Below are 16,310 nucleotides of genomic sequence, written 5' to 3' on the forward strand. Positions count from 1 at the left end.
GATATCAGAAACTCAGATTTCATTTCAAAGATGTTACATTCTTTTCTGAAATGAAAGTGAATGAGAAACCAAGCAAGTATATATGAAGGATCTTTTCTGAGTGTGTGTTAATGCTGTATTTATAGGACTCCCACGGGCAGCTGCATGTGACTCAGAGAGATGCCCAGATGTTCACTTTGAGAGCAAAGTAGAGAATAAAGGTACTGAGTAGCAGATTTCCTTTGCAAGCACAAGGTCTTTTACTTTTTGTTAGCAAGTATTCATTTTTTTTCACTTTTAGGCCTGTTGATTGATGCTGGTGTCCCACAGATGCCAAAGGAAAAAGTGAAATGGCTTCCAGTCAGTGACTGTTTCTCTATGGATTGATTAGAGATGTGTATCAGGATGCATATACAATTATTAATACAGAAAATATGAACAACATTTCAGTTCAGCTGGTGAGCCAACAAAACAGACAGCAGGCACCCACCCAGCAGGTCAGCTTTCTTCATCAAAGCATTCAGGAGCAGCAGCAACCTGTTTTTCAGAAGCAATTAAGCAGTATCCAAAATGTCTCTCAATCAGAAAAACACCTTTTGATTTCAGAGCAGTGAGAATCACCTGGCTGTTCTCAGCCCTTCTTTTGTTGCTTGCTTTCTTCTGCTGAATGACAGCTCAGCTGGTTTCAAAGACCAAAGAGAAGCAGAGAGGGAAGGTGCGGTGTCAGCAATTAGTGAGCAACGATTTTGAGTTTGTAACTCCCAAGAGGCGGGGAGCAGGAGATAAAGAAACACTTCAGAGCACAGTGAGAAATCCATCAGACATAGATTTTGCTTCGAGTCCTGCACTGAGTTGGCAAGTGTTCTCAAACACACTAGCTTTAGGCCACAGCTATTCTGTATGCTGTTTGATGGAAACCACTACAGGAGAGCATGGAACTGGATGGTACTCATATTTCTGCAGGATAACAGAAAGCAAAACTCAGAAACATAAATATGCACATATATACATAGAAATAACACATCTCTGATTTTAAAAGCTTTTCTCCAGGAGCAGAAAGACTCAGTGGAAGAGTTGAAACCTTACAGATTCACTGGGCATGAAAACCTTATCTCATTGATTCTGAGATGATTTCTGATTCCAAGTAAAATGAAAAAAAACAAACATTCAATTTCAATATACAGTCAGAAAATACGAGTTTCAATCTGTGTCTTCACAATAGAGAAGGGGAGGAGGAAGCAAATGATGAAAACAAAAGGCTGTGATGCTCTGTAGAGATGGAAAGTTGAAATCTGTCTCCAGTAGACATACATCAAATTTCTCCTACCAGACACCATCCATGTACAAAATACCAGTATCCTGCAAGTGGGCGCAGGTGGGATTCTCAGGGTGTCTAGAATCCTCAAAGAGGACATTTGCTTTGGCTTGAGGATCCCTTCATACTTGGTGCTTAGAAAACACCAAATCTTCATAGCACAGCAATACAGGTGCACACAATATGATGTGAGCAAGAGTCCTATAAATCTTTCTCAAAACCCTTTCCTGACTTCTTTATAGGCCATCAAGGTGAATTTTATTAGAACAGGCTGCCCAGGGAGGTGGTGGAGTCACCATACCTAAAAGCATTCAAGAAACGTGTAGATGTGGCACTGAGGAGCATGGTCAGTCAATATGATGGGGATGGGCTGATGACTGGCTTAGAGGTCTTTTCCAACCTTAATAATCCTATGATTCTACGATTTCAAGACTTCCTCCCCCAGCAGTCTGTAATGTTAGTCATCAGCCACACGTACATAATGGCAAGTTAAAGATTTACTGAAATAGTTGTTCAGGGAAATCCCAAGCGGAGATATGCCTCCGCCAGAGCAATCTATCAGAGTAATGAATCCCAAGATCTCATTCTTACACTGTTTTCTTCAGCTATCTGAGCTCTGATGTAAATTTGCCTTTCAACATCATAGGCTGATGAAGATAAATTTATTTTGAAATACAGGATTCTAGTTTAGTAAACAATAAGTAAGTATTTTTTCCCCCTGACAATCAGATTTGTGTGGTTCATTTCTGCTTTTCCTGGAAGTGTTCCTTGAATGACAACACAAAAGGCCACATTCAGCCTTCAGTCAAAGCTGTGGCTGTCAGAAGTGCAAACTGACATCTACAGAACAGATTTGTTCGGTGTACCTGACACAGTTGAGCACAGTCCTTTTCATGCCTCTTGATAAGCAGACTCCAGCTAGGGCTGCAGCCAGCTCTGCTCTTTGAACAGAAAAATGCTACTTAGTAAGAAGACTACAGCTACATCAGCTCTTCTCTGCTCATGGGCCTTACCATCATTGTCTCTTCAGTTTTAAATGATTACCTAAGTTCTTCTTCTGTGCTCATTCCTCTCACAAATATCCATGGGCAAAGTTTTATATATTATTGACAAGGCACAAAATAAAAATCAAAGAACCAGAACAAGAAAATAATTACTAATTGCAAACTTAAATGCTGTCAGCTCTGCCCTGTGAGTGAGGGACAGCTCTGCCCACAGCGGCACTCAGGCGGCTGCTGCTGAGTGACACAGTCACATTTAGCTCATTTGCTGTAAATGTGAGTCAGTTTTGAAAGGTTTATTGAAAAAATTATATCAACTGAGACATGGAAATAAAACAACGATATGGCTGCCAGTTTTACTGCCAATTACTGCCTTCAACATCTCAGTAATGGACCTGTGGGGTCATGCTTAGGGTTGACTGCTGTGGATGTAAAGAAGCAGAGGAACAGCAGCAGTGGAAACCCCATAACCTGGCAGCAACAGTCACAGCCACTCCCCAGCATCTGAAGTGGCTGAGCAGCCTCAGGACATGGTCATGGAAGAGGCTTTGCCCCATCACCCTACCCATGGGGTTCACTAGCTCTGGGGGCTCACAGAGAGGTCCAAATTCCGGGTAGACACAGGGATGGAGGTGCTAGTGGATGGAATAAGTGTCTAGCACTGGCTGCTGGAGGGATCTGTACTGGGTGTAAGTATACATGTGTATAGAATACCACAGAGAACTTCAGTCCAGATGGGCAGAAGAGAAGAAATAGGACTAGGCCATTTGTGCCACTGATGGTGTGCGAGTGATGGAAGTTTTTGGTTTGTACTGATCTGTGCAGACAGGCAAATATGCATCTATGTATGTGTCCTCTTCGTGTGCCTACCAGGAACAAATGCTCTGCCTTGCTGCCATCTGGACCTGGGGACACAGTGCTGCAGCAGGCCCACATATATCTGACTAAGTAATTCACCATTGTCTACCAGATTCTATCATCAGCATGTAATGTTTCCTTATCTGGCCTTTTTTGGGTACTAGAGAAAGGACCGCAGGTGTGACAGACACTCTCTCCTTGGTCTGCCAGGCAGGACTGCACTGACCTCGCAGGTGGGATTTTGGTATCCATATCACTTTGGTGGCTGCGCAGATGCTGGTGTCTTCCATATCCTTCGGGGCAGATTCTCCAGAAAGGCAGCTTCTACAGTTTCAGTGAGGTCTCAGCCGCTGACAAGACCATTCAATGTTCTGTTTATACAGCTGCAGGTGCATGGTTATCTCAAGGCAGCATGCTTAAACATGCACACAAACATACATACACACAGAGAAGGACTTCTTCCTGAAGCTGTCCAGCTTACAGCGCGTCAGCAGACTTTGTGGTTTGTTCCTGATTTTTCTTTATAATACACTGTTACATATTCTTGTGCTAATTAGTACATTTTTACTTAGTAACTAGAAACAGCAGATCAAAACAACACTTCTAAATATTCCTTTGTTTTTTTAAAAGAATGGATTTTAACTTCCCCCACTGATTTGCCTTTTAGTAATCTTTTGATGACGAGTCTGTATGCAGGATGATTAACGACAAAACTTGTTTTGGACCACTTACAAAATTCAAGAATTTAGTCATCAGAAGTTTTGGGCCAAACTGAAAAAATCTGATTGAAAGAGTTGCAGTCAATTTACTTCCATCATGGAAAGGTACTAAATCACACATGCAAAGCCATCCCAATTCAGAAAAGCACTTATGCTGAATGAAAAGTTTGATTCAATTGCTTCTTCTGTCAAGGGTAGGAACATACAGGACAATTAAGCTTCCAACCACCATAACTCAGAATTCAATGAACCTTCTTAAGAATGAATTATTCCTGAACATTATTTGCATAAATTATTGAGTGAATAATTATGAATGGCAATTACACCTGGAAGAGTTAGGCTTTATTGGCAGAGAAATCCTGAGTAAGAAGGATACCCTACTCAAGAATAAACAGTGAAATTAAATTATTAAAAAATTATTGATCTTAAATATAATTAGCAAATTAGCAACAACAGCAGTAAATTGTGCACATATATATCGTGTGCATATAAAACAGATGGGATGAGAGCACATAAGTATCCATTTTGTTTTGCCTTAGTGAGCAAACGTAATTTGAACAGTTCTATTTAGAAAGCCAAAAGAATAAGCACAAACATTTTATTTATAGGGATCAGTTCCTCATCTGGCCAAAATAATACCATTTTAAAGGCAGGCCTTGAAGATATTATACTTTCTTAATTTGCTTAATCTTTAGAGAATTTGTCTTTCAGCATCAGAATATTTGTGACATTTATCCTAAAGATTTATTACTTTTCACAGTTGCCTGTGTGAGGATTTGATAGATCTTTGTATCACAGAAATTACCAGCTGCAGAAGTTATTTTATTGGATTTTTTTCATTGAATCAAGGCCAGTAGAGTCTTCTTGGAGAATAAAACATTTCTTCAGGGCAATAAAGCTTTTATTTTTGAAGCAGCATAACTCTGGCTACCTCTGATCATCTCATAAACATGTGGAATACAAAACCTTTACAACAAAGGCACAAGAGAGAAAAACTGGAGTAAATGGAAATTATTTGTTCATTACAGAGCATGTGGTTTTATTAAATAATAGACTTGGCAAGGAACTGGACCTCACAAATACCTTTTTTCATCTCTCCATCTCTATTGCTTCCAAGCTAATCCGTCCCACATGTCAGTATAAGCTCATGGGACCGGTGATCTAGGTAAAAAATAAGAACTCCCCTTCGAGTTTCAATCTTAATGATGAACTAAATATTTATAAATATTTTTGCTTTACAGACTCCATTTGGAGAGTAAATTGGCAGATACTTGAAGCCCGAAGGAGTAGAAGGGTGGGACAACTGGGTCCTTGGGTAGCTACAAGCACGCAGGCTTGGCAGGATGATATCTGTTCATGGATAGCAGTTGCTCAAGGGACTTGTTCTGCTTTGGGCTTATGGGCGTGCTTCAGAAAAGATCAGCAATTTCTCAGAAAAACAAAATGGCTATGGAAGAATTCCCTGAGAGGTCTGAGTCAGACAGAAACTAAAGAGCAGATTGAAGTGGAAAGTCCTCCAAGATTATTATTATACTGCCCATGTGAATAGAAGACACAAATGATTTGATTACTGACCCTCTCATATTCCCTCATTAAGAAATGACAGATGGACTTAGACACCCCTGGAAGATCACCAATGTTGCTATTCCACAGAGAGAAGACCAAATAAAACACATTCTCTGACACTTTGGAAGGCTAGTTAGAAGATTTATGACCTCCATTAAGTATAAAGTTTGCATGGCTTTAAAATGACTGGTTGCTTCATTAGTATGCAGAACAATTTTATAAAGTATATTTTCATCGTGGCACCAGCAATGAAAAAAATCTCCACTGGGAACAGCCTTTCTTCCTAAGATAAATGCAATATGTGGCTGAAGTGTTGCAGTTTAGTTAAGACTTGGCCTGTCTGAAGAAGACTGTTCTAATTTTGGTCCAAGAACTAAGCTCTCAGAACTTAGTTGATGAGACACTTTATGCTAACAGGAGACATTCAGCAAGATCTCTGCTACAACTTAAAGCCCAATAGCCCCTCCTGCATCTTCAAGACACTCTTCCATCAGTGTGTGGCTCACAAAGGGCTGTTTCAGTGCCGTGTCCGCATCTGGTGGGATGGCTCTATGGAGAATTCTTGTCTATAGAGGTGAGCTGAGATCTGACGAAATCCTGGTTAAATATCTGTCTGTCTGTGTGGTTTGATAGAGACCTTTTTTTTTAATGCTAGCATTTGTATATTGAAAGGAATGAGAAAGTTCTGTGACAGTTTTTGGTTCTGATTATACATTTGTTCTTGATTATTTTATTTATGTGCTGATGATGATATGGGAGAGGAGTGGTGAGCAGCTCACCATAAACAGGCAACTACCATTATAAACATGAAACTCTAAAGATGGATGAACCACTGGAAACTTTTCCAAAAAATAAAAAATTAAAAAATAAAAAAAAAAAAGGAAAGAAAACATACATAATTCACCAACTTTGGGAGATGCAGTGCTGCACAGCTTCAGGATACATATTACAGTCCTACAAGCTGACAGCTGACAGCATGCTCCTGTTCTTGATATTGGCAGAAATCGACAGGAGGCTGATACATTTGAATGAAGCACTTATGGATCACCAAAACGTCACTGCAGGTTTAGAGTGAAATATGAGAGCTGCTCCAAAAGTAATGCCTTTTATTTTGTTACATTGGCCTGTGATATCAGAGGCAAATGTTAGTGGTATGGCTGTAGATGTTGAACCTTCCCACCAATATTCCATCACATTTTGTTGCTGTGTGGCAGATGGCAGCAGAGAGTCAGTCTGATAGAATGGCGTCTGATGTGGGAGTGCATATGAAGAAAAGGTGCCACTAAATTGCTCCATGTGGCAAAAATGGTACCCACTGACATTCATTGATACTTTCTGGATGTTTGTGGAGCCCAAACTGTGGATGTGAGCACAGTGAGACATTGGATGGTCTGTTTCAGCAGTGATGGTAGCAACATGAAACTCAAGCCACATTCCAGACAGCCACCACAGCTGTCACCTCCAGTGGTGCAGATTTTTATGAGTGAAGCATACATGCTCTTGTTCATCATCTGCAAAAATGAGTAGTTAATGATGATGACTATGTCAAAAAACAGTGTTTTGTAGCTGAGAATGATACTATCAAATAGTGTTATTGTGTTCTTTAGATCTCTTGTAGTTTCCATGGAAATAAGTAAGAGACATTACTTTCAGAGCAACCTATGTAGATTAAGATCAGCACTTTGCCAAGAAAGAAAGGCAGCAGTGACTCAGGCAGAGAAGAAATTTTTAGGAAAAGTTTGAGAAATCTAACTGATACAGCAGCAGGTATCTTTGGGCAGAAAAACAGCCCAGAAGTGTTTCTAAGGACAGAGAAGCAGTGAAATGCTGGATATACAGAAACATAAACATAAAATCTTGCAGCAAAGAAGATGGACGATGGGCATTGCCGTTGTCAGAAGAAAGATTCTGAGTGAAGAAGCTCATTTTCATTTTCTCACTGTTATCTTTTCAGAAATAAAAAGTACAACAATAACAGAGTAAAAATGTACAAGGTGAACAAGTCAGATACTGCATTCTTTTCAGTTAGACAGTGCTACATACCAAGGCTTGTTTGAGTTCTTCAGAAGTAATCTTTTTCCAAAAACTGGTAATAAGGAGTGACTTTGCTGTTAGTACCAGCTGCATTTTTGAAGCCACATGGGAGCCAGTAAATTAAAAGATTCAGTCAATAAGTGCATGCACCATGAAGTTGTGGTTGAATTTGGACAAGTACTACACATCATCCGCAATGACAAAGTGACATATAACATCTAACTAACAAGAAGACAGCTTGTTAATGGATAAGCTTGCCATACGTAACACTGTGCTAATGACAGCACTGAGAGCAACTAGATCAAAAGCAACAGATGGTGCAAGAGATTGTGAGTAGAGCAGTCTTACCAGTGAGAGAAGACATCAAAGTACTAGGTGTGGATGAGTCATGGCTTCCTCTCTCCACAACCTGTATCAAAGGTAAGTGTAGCAGCTTCTGTTGTATGAAGATTTTCTCACAACGTTAGTAAATGAAAAAGACTTTACACAAATTGTGTGTTGCCTGAAGAAATTCATCAGTTGTTCCACTCTGGTTGATAAGATTAAGTCTTTTTTTCTAAGATATTGGGTAGTCATGTATAGAAAAAAAACCTCAAGGTGAGGTTAACTAGAATTTGATATGAAATCATTAATGATTAATGTGGATCTTATTTAAATGCTAAGTAGATTAAGATATTTTCTTATTAAATAACAGAAGGGACTGGTAGGCCTTTACATCAATAAACTGTGATCAAAAACTAAGGTGTTATGCAATCAGTAGCATCTGTCAGTATATTGTATCCTATATTCTAACTATTTTAGATATTAATTTAGTATGATCAGAACTGCATCATGGAAGTGTTTAGACTCCATATAAAATGAAACTGTATGGGAAATACATACAGTTAGTTCAAATGTAAATGTTTTCCTTAGCTGTTTGAATTGATTTGAGGTAGGTATGGTATCAGCTGAGGAGACAAAATCAGATTAGAAATATATTACTGCATAAATGGGATAATTGTGTAATCTTTTCCATTTCCTAGAGTCATGAAAAGCAAGCAAGTAAAACAATTTATATCAAGTTATTGGCTCTGTCAAGACTGCCATGTCAGGGAATGCATTAGACTTCCCACACCAGCAGTTCAGGAGGATGACAATATAAGAACAACATACAGAGCAAATAGTCTTGCCTGAATGCTTACCTGCTTAGAGCTAACATTTACAATTACATTACAGCGGTACATCTAGACCAAGTTGTGCTAATAGTCTGATCCTCATGATATCCTTATAAAAGGCATAAACATAGGTTAATTTTAAATTATTATATCTTCTGAAACAAAACATAGTTGCCACTATTAACATGTTACATCAGGCACTGAATGCCACATGAACACTGGTCCTACCAAACAGTGCTGAAGCATACAACCAAGATCTGTATTACAAAAGCAAAACCAAAGCAAACCAAAACAAAAACACACATTGGAACACACTGTGTTCAAAATATTATTTAATTGTTGAGAAATGTTTCCGTGATGGAGATTAGTGAGAAATACTAAGTCACTGCAAAAGTAATGCCTTTTTGCTATTACACAAAAAGCTGAAGATGATCTTTGTGACATGAATCCACTGGGTTTTATTCAAAGAGTCTGGGCTGACAACAAAATGCAGAAAGGAGTTTGTCTCTGGAAAAGTGACTCATTCCCCAGGACCCAAAACTTTTCTGCAGCTCAGAAAAGCATGTCTTTCCCTGACATCACTGAATGCATCTACTAGTAACACGGTCGAGAGCATAGAGATCTACAAGCAAGAGATCTTTACAAGCTAGAACTGACGTGATGTAGAGGAAGACTGTGTTGTTTGTTTTAGTGAAGATTTAGAGGAAGAGGGAAGGAATTCTGTAGTTAATGTCATGCATGTTGTGGAAAAGAAAGTGAGTAGGTAAGATCCAAGTACAAGAAAATGAGTATTTCTGGATTTTCTTGCCATCTGGATAATTCTGGAAGGTGATTCATTTTGTCCTAAAAGAGTTATCTAAAACAGACCTCATGAAATGTGCCCCATAAGTTCCTCTTTCCCTGATGCCGCATGAGAAGCTGAAGATGTCAAGCTCGGCTGTAGATAACTATACTGTATTTATCTAACTAACGTCTAACTTAAAATATTTTGCATCATCGTCAAAGGAAAATATTGCATTATTTGTTTGTGATGCTTTGTGAGAGGACATTTTCTTACTGATATTAAGGTTTGACTTTGACTGAGAAGTATTTAAATTTTTTTATATTGCTATAATTTTCATTAGTTGTCAAAAGGGAGTTTTCCATCATTTAGAGCATAATTACTACAAGCTCCAATTTGTGGTCTCTGCAAAGGCTTCTGTTCTAAATGTTATAGTTTGCCAAGTTAGGTAATGCCAATTCTGAAAACTTTAAAAAAATGTATTTTTGTACTGAGAGCCTTTCTAATAGCGTGCAAGATCGTCTGAACCTCCTCCAACAGCTCTGCAACTTTCCTGGGGGCCGCAGGCCTGGACACAATACAAATGTGGGGCCTCAGAAGCAAAAGTAAAAAGAGCTAACTTGTACTAAATGTACAGTTTTTGTAAGGTATTTGAGGACCAGAGAAAATGTTTTACAGTGAGAAACCTGGAAAGATCCATTAGACCATTTAATGTGTCACAGAGTAGAATAACTGATGATTTTCTCACTTTGTCTGGCTACATTCACAGGGAGAAAAGTCTGGGTACTCAGGGGTTTTAAAATCTAGTAAAGAAAAGCATGATCAGAGGAGTTAATAGACGTATTGGAAGCTGACGCTATACACATATTCATGAGAAATTACAGACTTATGTTTAAAAGTAAGGACTATCCCCCATTGCAATGGATAGCCAAGAAAGGAATAAGATCCTCCACTTTTTGCTGTTTCCAAATTCAGTCTTGTTCACTATTCTGACAGACATACTTCAGTCAGGTCTTTTCATACATGGATGGCTCATGAAATGCAATAGCTTATGAAATTGGCTAGGACCAATGATGCAGAACTCTCTTGTCCGTGTATGTAATGAGTGTAGGAAGTTACTCACTTGTGCAAAGCTGCAACATATTATTTCTACAAGGCAAGGTTAACCTTCCCTTCATGTAGCCTTCTATAACCCCACTCAGATAGGGTAAGTTAGAGAGCAATTTTTCAATTTTCTCTAAAGAATATTGTATTTATCTAAGATCAAGCCACCAACTTCAAATTTTCTGCCTCCTTGCTGCTTATTATTTATTGAAAAATACTTCATAGAACTTTTTATTAAGACGTTATCTCCTAGCCCTAGAACATAGTCGGGTATCATTGCCTCACTTTATGGTTCAATAAATGCAGAGAGATGAGCTGTCACTTACATTAGGGCTGGGAATGAGCTGGGAATCTCTAATATGGATGACTCAAGTCCTATTTATCAACTCAGCTGTGTTACAGCAGGATAACAATAGGCCCATACTGCCAGCCTTCCTTTCTGTGATTCTCTGTGTTCTTCCAGAAAATATTGGACTTCTCATCCTCAGCATCTTCCTGCTGCCTACTAACATCAGTAGATGTCAAGTATCCCTTTAGCATAAGGCACAGGTTAGTAAAGACAATCAATTTTGCATTTCAACAGGTAGAGACTCATGCTGCTGATGGTTTTCGTGGTGCCCCTTCAAAATTGTCATTGTTTCTTCTACTCATCAAAATTTCTGCTTTTTCAGGCTTTTCCTTTTAAATATTTTATTTAAGTCCTATAGAAAGAAAGAAGTTTTAGTGTAACACTTGTGTAAGATATGATGGAATATGGTTGTTCCAAGCATCATCTACAGAGACCATAATTGCTTGTATTTCAAGCATCCAGGCATGATGGGTAATATGCGCTGTTGTACGGGCCCTTGAGCTGATGCATGCTGGCCAAGAGCCATCTCTGAGAGCACGATCCACGAACGTTCCCTGTACTGAGCAGCTCTTTGTGCAAATGAGGCCAGAGCCCAGTGTGTGGGCTTGTGCTCTGTGCATGGTGCATGTCCCTGGCTTTAGTGTTCACAGCAGGCTGCTTCCATTCAGCAGATCTGCAGTCTCAAATTACCTCAATGGAGAAAATGATGTAAATCTTAACCCCTAAGCCTGAGAGACTTAGGTATGCAACTAGGCTGATGTGTAAACAGGTGTGTCACTTTGCACACACAGGTCACACTGCAGTCCAAAAGACCTCCCGGAGCAGATCCAAAGAAGATGCACCAATATTTCCAGTTCTGAGATAGAAAAATGTCTGAAATAATTAAACTGAACTGAAATAATTAAACTGGAATCATGTTCTGTCCTCAGATTTGGAGGAACCAGCAAAAAGAGAAAGTGGTAAGAAGCTATGACCAGTGGAGTTCTTATACCTTCTTTGGGGTAGTCCACCCCTTTACTGCAGCATTTTTTATCTGTCTCAGGTTAGAGATAGAATTCCAAAAAGCAAATGAGCAAGGAGAGATAAGAATAGATGTGCCCTCCACAAGAAGTACAAAACAGAACTGGAAGAAAATCAAAAAGCCTCTTTGTCTGAAGCAGCCACCTGCATTTTTCCATACTCATAATCCACCCCAGCAGGAAACACTTCAATATGAATCACAACTGTCAGTCTTTTGGTTGATGCTGCTGTGTCTGTTCCCCTCCATGGGCGAAGGAGGGATTTAGAGATTTGCAAACTGCAGAAGATGACCTGCTCAGCATGAATGATGCCAACAGACAGTCCTATAAGTGCTCACTTTCCTCATCTCCTGTCGGGTTTGGTAGGAGCTGGGACTTTTCCCTGTGGCATTTAATTTGGCCAAAGCACATCCAAGTAAAGAACGCTGTGAAACCACCAGTGTTCAGATGACTGCTGCTAGTCCTGCCTCTCCTTCCTCCCAGTTGACAGCAACCTGGCATTGAGTTCACTTCTGTCAGTGAGGATTACAATGCAAAAGATCATTAACTTCAGCAACATTCATAAAGAATAAAAATATCAATATTCATTTGATATTCAAGTATCATCCAATGTAAGAAAGGTTTCTAGCAACAGGCCGTCTCAGAAGCTGTTTCCAAATGCGCACTAAGGGAGCAGAAGTGAGATGTGACCCAGTGTGCTGGTGGTCCTTGGCACTGTTGAGAGAGCACCAGAGCAGATGGGTAGGTGAATGGCTACAAAAGGGGCCATGGTGGTCTCAATTCCAGAGCGGGGACTGCAGAATGGGAAAAGTACAGCTGCAAAGAAAGTTCTGAGGACACAAATGTGGAGTGCTCCAGGGGAGTTCTGTCATGGCACATGGATGCATTCAATGGCCTGAGCCAGCTCTGTGGGCTGTGCTACCACATCCACCAACAGGTGACTGGCAGATGAAGGCTGTGTGGGAATGTCTGTAGGCAGTCACACCTCCTCCATCCAGCGTGAGCAAAGCCCAGGAGGTGGCCTGAAAATGTACCCAAGAACTTGATTCTGTGAGGAAAAAAAGCAATTCGTGTGAACTTCAGGCACTTTACATTTGGCAGCTGTAACTATGTAGTGACATTACCAAATGTTTGCCTTATAAAAATGTGAGAGCATCCTCAAGGGTTCCAGAGGAAGCAGGCATGTTGAGATTTGTACGAGGAATTTTTAATGATTAATTTATATTCATTTCTATATAGGTCATGCCCCCAGATGTCAATACTGTGATATTTTTATCCTTTCTTTCAGCCACCTAAGCATTGCTTGGTGCTTGGTTTACTCTTTTTGTTTTCTCTCTGAAGGTCACTGGTACTGCCCAAATCAAAGCAAAACACCTTACTTTATCATAGAGTGAGTTCAGCAGCAGTGCTGCTGCCCAGCAACAGTTTGACGTAATTACATACAGTATTACATAACAATGAGCTTATCAGTCAGCAGGGCCTTGAGCATCTCAGGCATAATCTACTTACTGTGGCCCACCCCTGGCATGGAACTCAGGTGTTTTTTTGAGATGTGATGATGTTTGTTTGTTTTTTTTAAGACCTACTAGGATAGAACCTACTAATAGAATAAGTTTGGTGGGCATGTTATATTGCTAACTACCCTGGTCACAGCCTTGTCTTTTAACTGTCATTTTCAAGCCTTTCCAAACAAATTCAAAGAGCAAACCAAACTCTAACATACAAATTGTCCCCCAGCTTCTTTGCTGGTGAAGACACGGAGGACTGCATTATTAGGTGGGGGCCAACCAGAAGATCTGCCCTTATGTGCACTGCTGATATCCAGACCCAGCTGTCTGATTAGCTTTAACTAATAGGTTTACACTGAACCTAGAAATAGCATTGTGCAGCTTCCCTGGGGGGGGAAAAAAAATGAAGGAAAACATTCAAGTAGTGACAATGAATGTCTCAGTATGATTAGTGATTCATACATATTTTAAATATCAGTCATCCTAGATGAGGCAAAACATAGGTCTGCTTTTGTATGACTTGGTGAGTTACTCTGAGACAAGGGGAAAGGCTTTTTCCTCTGTACAAGCAGCAACTGCAGGAGATGCTTCTGAAGTACTTATTTACGCGGATTGGAAGGATCAATGATGAGCTGGTTTTGCAAAAATCCCAGGGGCTGCTATGCTGTATAATGGGAGAAGGAAGAAAGTGCAAGTGAGATCAGTCTCGGAGTCATCTTATGCTGTGCAGAAGAAGATAGGTGTTATGGTTTCTGTGAAACGAGTGGCTAACTCTAAGCGCTATAAATTTATCACTACTACTAATTATCAGGAATCAAGATAGAATAAAAAGGCCTAATAAAGTTACTGGCATCATCTGGAATGAAAAGCTGAGCCGGTATCTTTGCCATGTACTTCAAAATTTGAACTAGCTTTTCATATGACAGATGAAATTTTCATATTCAGTATGTGAATCTTTCTTTTCTGCTGGTCAATTCACTTATTTTCTTCTCTCATTTTCATTTGCAAATTCCTTGGATTTAAACAGACTTTTCATATCATGTTAATAGTCTATCTTAAAAGTCATATCTTTACTTCAGATCTCCAGGCACTTCACAGGATCCTTGATCCATTTTGCACACACTGAGCACAGGTAGTACTCCTGGTTATACAAGACAGGCACAGGAGATGGATAAGGCTGGAGGATGAATTGAGTAAACTCCTAGTCATGCATACTCAAAATGTGACTTGTTAGATCTATTATTTGTTTAATATTTCGGGGTAACAAGCATGGAAATTGCCCCCATCTTGTTTTAGTTGGATATTTAATTTAGTTTTATGGAGGTAATCCATAGACACTGGAGAGAGATGGGAAGCTGTAGCAGGTGATAAAATAAATTTCTCTCTGCAGCTATCTTGTGAGACTCATCCAGGAGATTAGGCCAGATGCAACATCTTTTAACACCACAGCTTGGATGAGGTGAATCTTATCTTTTTTATTTCCTAAAACATCTTCTGTTCTAAGGTCCCCAGGTTTCTCACTCTAAGATCTTAAGATCTTAGAATTTACATCTCCTAAGATGTAAACCAAAGATGTTGCTTCTGATGCTTCCAGTACCATCATCTTCAGATAGGAAGCAGATTCCTGTCAGGCATGTAGAAAGCCTGTGCAAATATATTCATGGTAATAATGTAGAAAAATTCTGACTTCCTCTTGTGCCTTCTGCTGCACATAGAGACTAAGCCATATATCATGTCTTGGAAAATCTTAGCTGTGATGCATGGATAACAGTGGCAGATTTTTCATTTCCTAAAATGGAAGAAAGAATAAGTTTTTCAGAGTGGAGCTATTAAACTCTTTTACATATCCCATTAATTTCAGAAAGTTCTTGCATGACAGGTGAAGGAATATAATAAATTAAATAACTGAATAACATATACTGAGTGACATTCTTATTTCTTTCCCTCCTTATGCACTGTGAAGAATCTTGTCTATTTCTGTGTTAACTAATTTGAAGCGGTGAGTGGGAGTATATTTGTGTCCTGTACTCAGTCTTGCATATGGTAGTCCTTAAACTGAAAACAATGTCTAAAAAGCATTTTAGATTTCTATATTCTATTCACTCTTTCATGTAACATGAGAAGTTCACTAAAAGCTTGAGCAATGTGCTGTGGTTTTCCATAAGATGATTGGAACAACCAAACAGCTGCATAGGTAACTGAGTAGATGAAAGTGTTTCACCAAGATCTAAAATGTGCTTATTTATGCAGTCCTGCAAATGTAAGGCTATACAAAGTCTTGATTTGTCTTTTTAAAACAACTAGAAAAATTTTTATATTTCCATATGTGGTTAGGTCAGAGGCTTTACAAGACCACTTGGTATCATAAGCTTTGATGTTGTAAAACCTTAAAAAAGGCTAACTAGGAACAAAAGCCCATCAGTGAGTTGAAAAAATTCGGCATTGTCTACAGTAATTTTGGCTTGCCTACAATAATTCTATAGCAGTATAAAAGCATTCAAAAACTTGCAGATATCAATCTGAAGGTAAAAGAGTCGCTCATAAGCCCCTTCAGAAAATGATGGCTAAACTCTTTCTGTAAATATTATCCCTCCTCATTCAAACATAGTTTAAAGACCTGCCAATGAGCCCTGCTAGTTCTTCCCCAAGGACTCTCTTCCCTCTTCGAGACAGGACAAACTCATTTGGTACCTGCAAGCTTGGTGCTTTGTGGTCCACTCCTTTAGTAAAAAAAAAAAAAAACAACACAAAGTTTTGGTCATGGAACGAGCCTCAAAGCCAAGTGTTTATAGACAGGATACTTCTCTTTCTTTCACAGTCTTTGCTCATTACGGACAGCAGAGAAGAGAAGATAATAAAAGGAGTCTGGTCCTTGGGCAGAGAGAGTAAGCGTCACTGCTGTGTTCTGTCACAAAACATTTCC

The sequence above is a fragment of the Meleagris gallopavo genome, chromosome 1, assembly GCF_000146605.3.
Source record: "Meleagris gallopavo isolate NT-WF06-2002-E0010 breed Aviagen turkey brand Nicholas breeding stock chromosome 1, Turkey_5.1, whole genome shotgun sequence".
In the NCBI taxonomy this organism is placed as follows: domain Eukaryota; kingdom Metazoa; phylum Chordata; class Aves; order Galliformes; family Phasianidae; genus Meleagris; species Meleagris gallopavo.